At 48.5% G+C, this 12,686-nt stretch overlaps 1 long non-coding RNA gene across 1 annotated transcript in view; it reads right to left on the reverse strand.

Annotated features, from left to right (window-relative positions):
- Positions 1-886: 886 nt before the first annotated feature.
- Positions 887-12,686, reverse strand: part of LOC141253095 (uncharacterized) — a 163,548-nt gene continuing 151,748 nt past the window's right edge. The window contains exon 3 of the long non-coding RNA XR_012314226.1: positions 887-1,172. This is a non-coding gene — a long non-coding RNA (uncharacterized lncRNA). The remainder of the gene's footprint in view (positions 1,173-12,686) is intronic.

Below are 12,686 nucleotides of genomic sequence, written 5' to 3' on the forward strand. Positions count from 1 at the left end.
GAACGATGTGATCGTTACGACAAGCAAATAACGATAAGTGTTTATACAGGACAAGAATCGGGAATGAAATGGTTGAATAGCCATTATCATAACATCACAAAAATAATCCAACATTCACATCGCATAAGCGACTCGATTTATTTCGAAAACATGAATTGATAATGTATTGTCCGAATATTTCCGAAGATACAAAGAAAATTTCATCAAATTAGCCAAGTGGATAATCACAAATTTTTATTCGTTCCAATGCTCCTGAACTATCTACTGTCTCGGAACACGATTAACCCTATTTAGGACTATAATTTCCTCTCTACAGGTAAAATAGTTGAACAACCGATCAATCTTCATTTACACGACATAATTTTCATGAACGATGAGGCGGTAATGTAAGAATCTGGCAAATTACCGGAACGGTTAGGGAGAGACTCTGTGCGAACGGAGTCTTTTGAGGACTTTTTGGAGAGGAAAGTAAGTAGAAACTCTCCAAATCCTCCTCCAACTCTCAAAAACTTGGAGTTTTTGCTCTAAAACATCTGCAAAAAGACTTCATGTGTACATAGCCAGAGAGTGACAGTGAGGGATCCTAAGACTATGTGCACATTACATTTTTTGAGGTGTAGAAACACCTTCTCAAAAACTCAAAACTTTAAGTTCTGCTCCAAAACCATAAGTGCAAAGGTTATATGCACACAGATTTTTTTCGAGAAACTAAGCGGTAAACTGAGCGGAAACTCTCCAAAACTTCCTCAAAAATGCAAAACTCCTCAAAATGATGTGTTGGGCGCTGTTACGATGAAGACAAGGAAGAGAAGGTGTAGAAAAACAATGAACATTTATTAAAAGACAGAAACACATTTCAAAGTCGATATGATTGCTTCCTCAGGTGATCATACAAAGAAATATATGAAACTACATATAAAGGAACTGCGGAACTGTGATCCAAGAAAATGTCCCATCGACTGGTGAGAATCAAAACCCGGACACACAATAGAACAACATAAGAATAGTTTCTAATCATAAATAAAGAAATGAAAATTATACATAGAATCTCTACGCGAGAAACAAATAACTGTGAATATACAAAAAGAATAAAAATACAATTTTTCCTTCTTTCCCTTCATTTCTTCTTTCCTTTTTTTCCCTTTTTCCCTCTTTTTTCTTCTTCCCTTTCCCTTAAATAAAAAAAAAAAATCCAATGATCACACATAAAATCTATCATGGTCATATTCTCGTAGTTATTGCATTTAACCCCTCATGGGACAAAGTGCCTAGCTTGGAAATATAAAGGATTCTCTATTAACCAACCTCTGAAAATGTTTTGGATGAGTTTCAGGGATTTGCTCTATTATTTTCAATCTTAAATAAAATGGATCTTTATTGTGTGTAGAACAGAAATGTTAAGACAGACTATGATTTATAATCCCAGTTTTGATGTTGTGTCTGTGTTTATTCATCCTTTTTCTAATGGTCTGGAATGTTCTTCCCACGTCTTGTAAATTACAGCTACATTGTAATCTATGGGGTAACGTTTCTCCTCGTGGACAGTGACAAGCCAAGCCTGGCATGTCAGAGTGAGGAGACTTATAAGCCATTCATGCTCCTCTGGGAAATTAAATATGCAAATTGAGACAATTTGCATAGCTACATTGTATCAAATAAATAACAAAAGGACTGCTGGAATTTAAAAATTGACTCATAAAAAATTCCATCTGTCACTAAAGAATCAAAGCTATTGCTCTTATGTGTTAACATTCCGCAACACAAACACTTCACATCGCCACATTGAAAACAACCTTTTAATTTAGGAAACATAGAACAATTATTATACCGTTATAACATTACATCAACAGCGCTGCAGCCAGTCAGTGAGCTGTGAGTGGATTGTGATGTCAACTTGACCGTCAGCGCTGCAGACAATCAGTGAGCTCTGAGCGGATTGTGCTGTCAACTTGACCATCAGCGCTGCAGACAATAACAGACACCGGGAATAGCGACGTATACTCAGGTTGGACCAGGGGAGGATGAGTAAAGATAAACCGTACTATCTCCTCTTCCCAGATAAGAGAATCACACCACCCTCTGCTACAATAAAAGTAAATTCTGCATCCATGTAATACTCAGGATATTATGTAATTTTATTAATTTGTTATATTTGAGAAAAGTCTTTTCTGTATTTTCAGAACCAATAAAACAATTTGTAAGCCGCCAGGCCACCTAGATTGATTCAACAGTGTGATTTATAGGAAATCATCCATAAAGTACAGAACGTTCCGATTCCTGGGTACAGAGTGTTTGTGTTCATGTTCCAAGACATCCAACTGAACCTCCGCTTAGGGGCAGTAACTAAAGACGCGCAAAGAATCTTCTGTGAAAGAAAACCTTGGAGAGTCCCAGGTCTTGTGCAGGTTCCAGATGTTCATGAATGACCCTGAGAGGTCTCCATGACCAGTAACCCCCCAGTCCAATGTTGTGTTGCATGCATAGGCGGATTATAATGAGGACGATCTGGGCTACCGCCCGGGGCCCCGAACCTCCAGGGGGCCCGGGGCTCCGGGGTGTCTATGGCCAGATTGTCTTCATTATATGTGCGGCGCCGCGGCACATACCGGCAGACAATGGCGGGGGCCCCCGGACCACTCCCCTAGCAGCGGCGCACAGCCGCTGCTTCCTCTTCGGCCAGGCCAGCAATGCAGCAGTTAACTTCCCTGTGCGCGGCCGTGTCTCCTAGCTTTGGCGTCACGCAGTGCGCACCCGGCCTGCACTGCTGCTTACCACCGAAGAGGAGCAGGAGCCAGGAGGACTGGAGCCGAGCTGGGGGATGGTGAGTGTGTGTGTATGTGTGTGTGTATATATGTATGTATGTATGTGTATGTATGTGTGTGTGTGCAGGCAGATATCATTGTGTGATGGCTGTTTATATGTATTTTTCTGTTTCAAATGTGTTTATGCATGTATGTATATGTCTGTATATGTTTGTGTGCGTGCGTGACTGCGTGCGGCCTCCCGCTGTGTATAGGTGGCGCCGTGCGGCCTCCTGCTGTGTATAGATGGTGCTGTGCGGCCCCCTGCTGTGTATAGATGGCGCCTTGGGCCTCCCGCTGTGTATAGATGGCGCCGTGCGGCCTCCCGCTGTGTATAGGTGGCGCCGTGCGGCCTCCCGCTCTGTATAGATGGCGCCGTGCAGCCTCCTGCTGTGTATAGATGGCACCGTGCGGCCTCCTGCTGTGTATAGGTGGCGCCGTCCGGCCTTCTGCTGTGTATAGATGGCGCCGTGCGGCCACCTGCTGTGTATAGATGGCGCCGTGCGGCCTCCTGCTGTGTATAGGTGGCGCCGTGCAGCCTGCCGGTGTATAGGTGGCGCCGTGCGGCCTCCTGCTGTGTATAGGTGGCGCCGTGCGGCCTCCTGCTGTGTATCGATGGCGCCGTGCGGCCTCCCGCTGTGCATAGATGGCGCCGTGCGGCCTCCCGCTGTGTATAGATGGCTACGTGCGGCCTCCCGCTGTGTATAGATGGCTACGTGCGGCCTCCTGCTGTGTATAGATGGCTACGTGCGGCCTCCTGCTGTGTATAGATGGCTACGTGCGGCCTCCTGCTGTGTATAGATGGCTACGTGCGGCCTCCTGCTGTGTATAGATGGCGCTATGCGGCCTCCCGCCGTGTATAGATGGGTACGTGTGCTCAATATTGAATCACACAATTAATGTAAGGCTATGTGCCCACGATGCAGAAATGCTCCGGATTTTTCCTGAGCGTTTCTGCATCTCCCTGGCAGAAAAAACGCATGTGGATTGTACATGCGGATTGTACATGCGGATTGTACATGCGTTTTTCCTGCCAGGGACTTGCTGATGTGAAGCGTTCTTCACATGCATTCCTGCATGCGGGTTATTAAGCGCTTTCCAAGCGATTTTAGCATCACTTGGAAAGTGCTTGACAACTTGGTCACACTATATAAATCCATGCAACCGGCATGGATTTATATAGCGTGACCGTAAAAGAATGGTAAAAAATAAATATATAATTACCTTCTGATGGCCTGCCGACGTCTGCGGTCGCGTGACCCGTCACATGACTAAATGACGTCACGGCAAGTCCTTTTCAGACCATCGCGAGCTGCCGGCAAGCCAGGACGCATTGGATAAAGACACCGGGGACCATCAGAAGGTAAGTATAATATTTATTTTTTATTTTATTCTTTTTTTACAGGTTCTATGGTACCCTGGTCTGGAGGAGAGTCTCCTGTCCTCCACACCCGGGTACCATCCGCACATTGAAACACATGGATTCTGCATGTACAGATGCAGTGATGCGGATTCAATGCGTTCCAATGCAAGTCAATGGCGGCGAAAGCGCCGCGCTTCCGCAAAATAATTGGTAGTGCTGCGGATTTTTCCGCAATGATAATCCGCAGCGGAAATTTCCACAGCATGTGCACAGCACGTGCGGATTATCATTGGGGAACATGGCAGACCTTCTAACAAGCGTTTTTAAGTGTTTCTGCAGCGGAATTGCCGCTGCGGAAATGCTTAAAAAACGCTTAGTGGGCGCACAGCCTTAAAAAAAATTATTATAATTAATATTGTGCCAAATGAATTTCACGTGAACTATCACATGATCTATCACAGGGGATCATGTGACATGTGATACATCAGGTGTGTGTGTGTGTGGGGGGCCCGCGCCTTCTAAACTGCCCGGGGCCCTTGCTACTCTTAAGAGATGGATTACACAAGGGGGATTACACTGCTAACCTCATCATCATCTTCACCACTAAGCATCCAGGGTCTGTTATCCCCAAAATCCGAGGCTATGCATCTGTAAGGATATGGACATGCTGCCCACGTTTCCCTCTGAAGACACAAGCTTTATTGTTGAATTCTGTTATGTGGTGTAATTTAAAATGTCTTGTATAATGTAATAAATGTTAATGACGTGCAATGTGAATTATGATGTGCGTTAAATATGTTAGTAACATTGGTAATATGTGTAGGTTGACAGTAGGGCAAGATAGAGTTAATGTTTTCCATTATTAATGATGAAGCTGTGTTCTGCCCAGCAACAGGTAGCTGAAAGGGAGAGTGAGAGTTGGAACTAGCCCAGAGAGGGAGGGACTATGTAGCAAGGTTAGAGAGGACTTCCTGGTATTGAAGTTAGATAGGGCCTGGTATGCATAGTGAGCGGACTAAAAGTGTCCAAGGTGAGCAGTGCAGCATTCTGGGTGACCCTAATTGAGAGGAGACCGAAGAGAAGGGATAGCAAAATTCGGAGCAAAGTGACTAAGAGACAGAGTGGCCTTCTAGAGACGGATCCTAGGAGAGGATACCTAGCCATGAGACCCTGAGCTCATAATGCAGGAAGGTAATGGGCCTAAGCAGGACTGAGTAGGTTGGACTAGTAGAGTGTCCCGAGTGCGAGGATTCCAGGGTGTCAGCAGAGAAAAGATGATACGGAACCTCAGAACAAGTAAATGATACTTGTTAATCAGGACTGTAGTGTTAAAGCTGGGTTGTGGTGAAGTAGGGAGAGACAGTGGACACAGAGAGCCCTGGAGTAAACTACTGAGGAAGGAAACTGTGTGGAAAATGCTTCAAATTGTCAAGGAAACGTTCATAAGACTGTGTGACCACTATCCCTTGTATATAACCCTTACCAAGTTACAGTTCAGTAAACAGTTTATTTTTGAATGGTGGACTCTCTCATTAAGATGTGAAACATCTGGTCCTGGCAAACCAGCAACAAAGGTTACATGCGGCCTGCACGGGCATAGCGCCCTCACAGCACAAGTCCACACACCCAGCCAGGATCCCCCTTTTCATGTAACGTGCTGGCCAGGGTACCACAGACGAGTGCCTCGCCCACCGCTACCACCCTGTGCCATGTTACACATTCCCAATTCACCACTGTGCTCCCTCTGCCACAGACATTGCCATATTATTTGATATAAGTTAGAGGCACTAGGGACTGATGCAACGAAAAGGGAGGACCAGAACTGTCAATGGTGGGGGATTTAGGAGGAACTGTTAAAGGATCAGGTGACCATGGCAGTCAACAAGTTTCTCCAGTCTTATAGGCAAGTGTCTGGCACTATTAAAGGGGCGTGTAACTGCAAATGTGGCAACCCAGGAGTCCGGTTGCCACATTGGCATTGCCTCCCTCACAGGGGGTGATGCCATGCCTAGATGCAAGGAGGGGTGCACTTATCAGGTAACACCAGCATCCAACACTTTTCCTGGCTCCAGACCAGAAGGGGGAGCTCTAACCCGGTTTAAGAGGAGCTTACCCTTTAAATTGGAGCCTGGAGGCGGTGTTTTAGAAAAGTCAGGTGGAGTGAGAAAAGTTAGTTGGAGACTGGAGAGCGACAAGGGAGAACCTGGGGAGGAGAGCTGTCACCAAGCTCGCCCCAGAGAAAAGCGCAAGAAACCAGACACCGGACTCCGTGGTTGTTCGGGTACTGAAGATTGGGTACTGAAGTCCCGGCAGCTAAATCCGGAGAGCAGGAGACTGCAGGTCTCCTGGCCCCACTAAACGCCCGGTGGCTCAGCAGTATACTAGAGCCTGGAGCCGCCACCAAGGAGCGACACCTGAAAAAGGCTCGAGCTGCGTGCCATACGGGTGAGGATTAAACAATTGCTCAGGAAAGAGGGACGCAGCATAGCTTTAGGCAGCAGGGCCAAAGGGGACAGCACAGACGGAAGGCCTACAACTCCACCAGGCGAGGTGTATCCCCAAATTGCTTCTAGGCTGCCCGGATCTCCATCACCTTCTGTTTCCAGTGCCCCGGTCTACACCATCAAACCTCAAGTAAAGGTAGAGAAAACCGCCCTTCTTGTGTCGTCTGGTCATTATCTGCACCCTCATCCCTGCACTACACTGTCCCTGCCGATAACATCTACCTTTTCAAATCACCATATACTGCCCTGGAGCTTAGCTCTGCCCGTGGAGAGCTGAACCAACTCTGCTGCGTCACCATCAGCCCCAGTGGATCTGCACCGCAGCGGCGGCCCCATATAGCCGCATACCACGGGTGGCGTCGCAAAACTTTTCCTCTAAACAAACTGTCCTTGCTTTTTTTTAATGACCACCTAGGGCCCCAGACTGGATCAAGCCCCGTGACAATCCCACAGAACCGACCGACCCGGTGGCGAGTACCCCACGGTCCTAGGGGGGCGCGTCATTTTTGGCGTCACGAACAGGATTGTCGTAGCCTGGTATAACCGGGTACTGTGTGCCATAGACTTTGCTGAACTGTATAATCACGTCATTTGACGTCAGCCGAGGGGAAGCAGGAGGCCCCGATCCGGAACCGCCGGGTAAGCGAGCAGCATACTGGTATGCCAGCAGAAACCCAGGACCTGGCTGAGGTTCACTAGGGGGGAGGAAGATGCTCAACCTAGAAGAGGATCCAGCTGCGGGCGCAGCCGCAGCAACTGTAATGCCTTTATCCATGCCGTATATCCCAGGGGCGGCGTGGTTGCCTCAGTACTCTGGGGAGTCGCACACCCTGAGCAAATTTGAGGAGAGACTGCAGTTTGTTTCAAGTGTACCTCCTGTCTGAGGAGCAAAAAGTCAGCATCCTTATAGGCTAGCTAATCGGTGCAGCCCAGAGGGAGGTGAAGTTCTGGCCGGGCACGGACACAAGAACTGTTAAGCAAATCCTAGCCAGGTTGAAGGATACCTTTGACACCCGCACAGCAGCGGAGATTAAAATTAAGTTCTAGGGGTGCAAACAAAGGGTGCAGGACAGTGTACGAGACTATGCTCTAAACCTGTAGGAGGCGCTGCGGGCCATTAAACAGATAGGGCCATTAAACAGGTAGACCCCGACAGTGTGCGAGACGAGGACAGATTGCTAACTGAGCAGTTTATTGAGGGGCTCCTGTCCAGCGCTCACAGGACACAGCTGCGCATTATGGCTCTGCAAAACCCTGATCTAGACTTTGCGCAATTTAAAGACTGGGCCATCCGGGTGCTGCGAGAATCAACCCCAAGTGGCACTGCACCCCTCCGGCGCCCAGCTATCACATACCACCAGTAGACGCCGTCCTTTTCCCCTACACCTGTGGAGGCTGACGCGCAGACCCTAGAAAATGACCCCTCTTCAGACCTACGCCTTCAGGTCCAGGAGCTGACCAAAAGTATGGCTACACTAGCCAAAACAAGATTCTGCGATTTAAATAAGCAACCCCTGGGGCAGAGGGTCAACCCCCAGGAGTAAAACGACCAGGCCCACAAAGCTGATGAGACAAGTACGTGGGAGGATGACCGGTCCTACCTGTCGTGCTTGATGGCATCCCGATGAACGCGTTACTGGACACTGGTTCCCAGGTGACAACGATGCCATATATCCTTTTTAAATGATACTGGGCTGATTCAGATATTACCCGCAGTCCAGATGAACACTTTAACATCTTTACCAGCAATGGTCAGCCCTTGCCTCAGGTGGGGTATAAAGAGGTGACCATAAAGGTTGGCCGAGTAGAATTGCCATCACAAGGGTTGATTATTGTAGATATTGATCGCCGAGAAAGTCATCCTATGATAACCTTAGGCACCAATGTGATAGAGAATTGTCTGGGAGAAATTATTGTTTTGTTGCAACAGGTCACAGAGTCTGCCAGTTCGGGTAAACAGCGAGTTCTGCAGAAGGAGATCAAAGCCCTGATGAAAAGACAACAGGTAGAGCTGTCTGGTGGAGAAGTCGGCAGTGTCAGAGTGAGTGATCCATTCCCTATTGCAATACCCCCTAGGAGTGAAATGTTAATATGGAGTCGGGCAGCAATAGGTCTCAGGGGTCAAGATTATCAGGTCCTGGTAGAACCCGTGTACTCTGATAGTAGACCCACCATCTTGACAGCCAGGGGGGATAGTCGATGTCCGCAAGGGGAGAGTACCGATACGCATCCTGAATTGTGGGGAGAAAGAGGTCCATTTACCCTGGTATGCCAACCTTGCTAAACTGTTCACTGTCAGTAACAACGCAATAAAGGCAGTGAAACCCTTGCCTCCGCCCGAACAGGCGGAAGACAATGTCTCCAAGGGGCAGATGGAGGATTGGTGTCAGAAGCTACAAGTAGGCACAGACTCCACCCCTTTGCGCCAAAAGCATGGGGTGTACCGGGTGGTCCAAGAATATGAGCGAGTCTTTAGCAAACACCCACTAGACTTTGGGCAGGTAAAACGGGTCCAACATCATATCCCCACAGGAGATCATCCGCCCATTAAAGAGAGGTACCGGCCTGTACCCCCAGCTCACTATCAATGTGCCAAGGGAATGTTACGGGATATGAAGGAGGCTGGGATGATCAGAGATAGTTGTAGCCCCTGGGCAGCTCCATTAGTCCTCATTAGAAAGAAAGATGGTACAATGAGGATGTGTGTTGATTATAGGCAGATTAACCGTATTACACATAAGGACGCCTACCCATTACCCAGAATTGAGGAATCATTAGCTGCACTGAGATCCGCTAACTATTTCTCCACTTTAGATCTCACCAGTGGGCATTGGCAGGTTCTCGTGGCAGAAGCGGACAGAGAGAAGACCGCGTTTACGACACCAATGGGCCTCTGCGAGTTCAACTGCATGCCAATCGGGATCTGCAATGCCCCGGGAACATTCCAGCAGTTAATGGAGTGTTGCCTAGGACACAAAAACTTTGAAACCGTTCTGCTGTACCTGGACGACGTAATCGTCTACTCAAAGACATTTGAAGACCACCTGGAGCACCTGGCCGGGGTGTTCGAGGCCTTATCCAGTTTTGGCCTGAAAGTAAAGCCGTCCAACTGCCACCTGTTGAAGCCCAAGGTGCTGTACCTAGGCCATGTGGTAAGCGCTGAAGGTGTAGCACCAGACCCTGAAAAAGTCACCGTGATAAAGGACTGGCCAAGACCCTCCACTATCAAGGAAGTGCGGCAGTTCCTCGGGCTGGTAGGCTACTACAGGATTCATCATGGGTTTCACCAAGATAGCAGCACCCATGCAGGACCACTTAGTGGGCCAGTAAAAGAAGGCTAAGAACCCGAATCCTCCGTTCAAGTGGGGTAAAAAAGAAGATGAATCCTTCACTCGACTAAAGGTGTCTCTTAGGGGAGATGAAGTCTGGGCCTACCCCGACTATGGCCAACCCTTTATACACTATACGGATGCCAGCAATGTGGGATTGGGAGCGGTGCTGTCCCAGGTACAGCAGGGCAGAGAGAGTGATTACCTACGCCAGCAGGAAGCTCTGTCCAACGGAAAGGAACCCCGACAACTATAATTCCTTCAAGTTGGAGTTTTTAGCCATAGTCTGGGCTGTAACAGAGCGCTTCAAACACTACCTTGCTTCAGTGAAGTTTACCATTTTCACAGACAATAATCCGCTGACCCACCATGACACGGCGAAGCTGGAGCAGCGATTGATGGCCCGGCTGTCCAACTACGAGTTTATCATCAAGTATTGGGCGGGGCATAAAAACACTAATGCTGATGTGCTGTCCAGGATACCCAACTTGCCAGATGGGGGAGAAGACCCGGAAGAGCTGGAGGAGATAGAGCTACCGTCTTTCCATCGTTACGGGGTGACCCAGTGCTACCACTGTGTGAGGGACAAGCGCTCCGAGAACAGAGAGGCCACGTTTAACCCATTGCCCCACCATGGATGGGCAGAGACGCAGGATAGCAACCCGGCTGTCCACCTAGTAAAGGAGTTTCTGACACAAGCTGACTCGCACCCTAGTCCAGATGCTCCACAGGAGACCCAACAGTTGTAGAAGGAGAAGGGCAAGCTGTTCATCTACGAGGGAAAGCTGTGTCGAAGAAGCATCAACTCCCGGACACATGAACTGGTCTGGCAGGTGGTAGCCCCGAAGCGGGATGCTCCAATGGTTTTAGAGGCGTACCATGATGGAGCAGGACACTTCGGGTGGAAGAAGTTGGAAGTCCAGCTACGTGAGCGATTCTACTGGGTTGGCATGAGGAAAGCAATCGAGAGATGGTGTCAAGAATGTGGTCCATGCAACCTGAGACGGAAAGACCGTGATAGCCAGAGGGCTCCCCTGCAGCCCATAGTCACCAAACAACCACTTGAACTGGTAGCCTTGGACCACGTGAAGCTAGCCCCAAGTCGGTCAGGCAATGTCAATGCTCTCACCATAGTAGACCACTACTCCCGGTTCCTGGTAGTAGAGCCAGTGAAGGATCAGACGGCTAAGACGGCAGCCAAAGAGTTTCAACAACACTTTTGTCGCCCGCACGGTTACCCTGAACGAGTGCTTACCGACCAAGGCACAGCCTTTGAAGCAGAAGTGTTTTAGGAATTCTGTAACTTGTATGGCTGCAAGAAAATAAGGACGATGCCGTATCATCCCCAGACCAACGGATTATGCGAGAAAATGAACCAGGTAGTAATAGACCCTTTGAAGACACTGCCCGTTGAAGAGCAAAGCCTGTGGCAAGAGAAGCACCGGATTTGGTAGACCTATATAACCATATCCCGGTGAACTCCACCAACTGTACACCTGCCTACCTGATGAGGGCAAGACCTGGCAAGGGGATCTCCAAATTGCTTCTAGGCCGCCCGGATCTCCATCACCTTCTGTTACCAGTGCCCCGGTCTGCACTGTCAAATCTCAAGTAAAGGTAGAGGAAACCGCCATTCTTATGCCGTCTGGTCATTATCTGCACCCTCAGCCCTGCTCTACACTGTCCCTGCCGACAACATCTACCTTTTCAAATCACCATATACTGCCCTGGAGCTTAGCTCTGCCCGTGGAGAGCTGAACCAACTCTGCTGCATCACCATCAGCCCCAGTGGATCTGCACCGCAGCGGCGGCCCCATATAGCCGCATACCACGGGTGGCGTCGCAAAACTTTTCCTCTAAACAAACTGCCTTGCTTTTATTTAATGACCGCCAAGCCTCGTGACAATCCCAAGGAACCGACTGACCCGGTGGCGAGTACCCCACGGTCCTAGGGGGCGCATCACAACGCTATGGAGCACTGGACTGGCAATGGTATAGGGAATGCAGCTTTACTGGTATGGGGGACTGAAGCTGAAACTGATGAAAAGATATTTGGTTGCACCATTATGGGTGCATTGGTCTGACACTGTTATTGAGCGTATGGTTATGGGGATACTGCACTGGTTATTGAGAATATGAATTCACAATTCCCTGTACTGTTCTGCCATTCTATTAGGGCATGTAGCTGGCACTGTGAGCTGATCGAGATTGTGTCATCAGTGATAAGGGACAAGAAGCTAGTAGTCACTGTCTGCACACACTGAACAAAATATGATTTTAAAGAGTGCCCCCTCCACTCTGCACAGACAAAACACAATAGCCAGCGCTGTCCTCGACTCTGTACAAATGATGTCACAGATACCGAGATCAGTGAGATCTGCACAATGCAATGTATCCAGGGCTGTGTTACATTACTTGACAAAAGCCTCTTTGTAGTCTTAGACACTATTATCACATTATTTATAGGTCAGGGTAACCCAACACCATTCACCTGCAGTCATATACAAAGAGGAAATAAACCCACCAGTGACCACAGGGCTCTCTCACACCCTTCTACCTCCATCTCATCCTCTTGTGTAGGACATCAGTTGTTATGTATGTTTTCTGTCCACCTAGTAAAGGAGTTGCTGACACAAGCTGACTTTCACCCTGGTCCAGATGCTCCACAGGAGACCCAACAGTTGTGGAA

This window comes from Phyllobates terribilis, unplaced genomic scaffold (genome assembly GCF_046119375.1).
Source record: "Phyllobates terribilis strain yellow unplaced genomic scaffold, ASM4611937v1 Scaffold_2__4_contigs__length_985480577, whole genome shotgun sequence".
Taxonomy (NCBI): Eukaryota; Metazoa; Chordata; class Amphibia; order Anura; family Dendrobatidae; genus Phyllobates; species Phyllobates terribilis.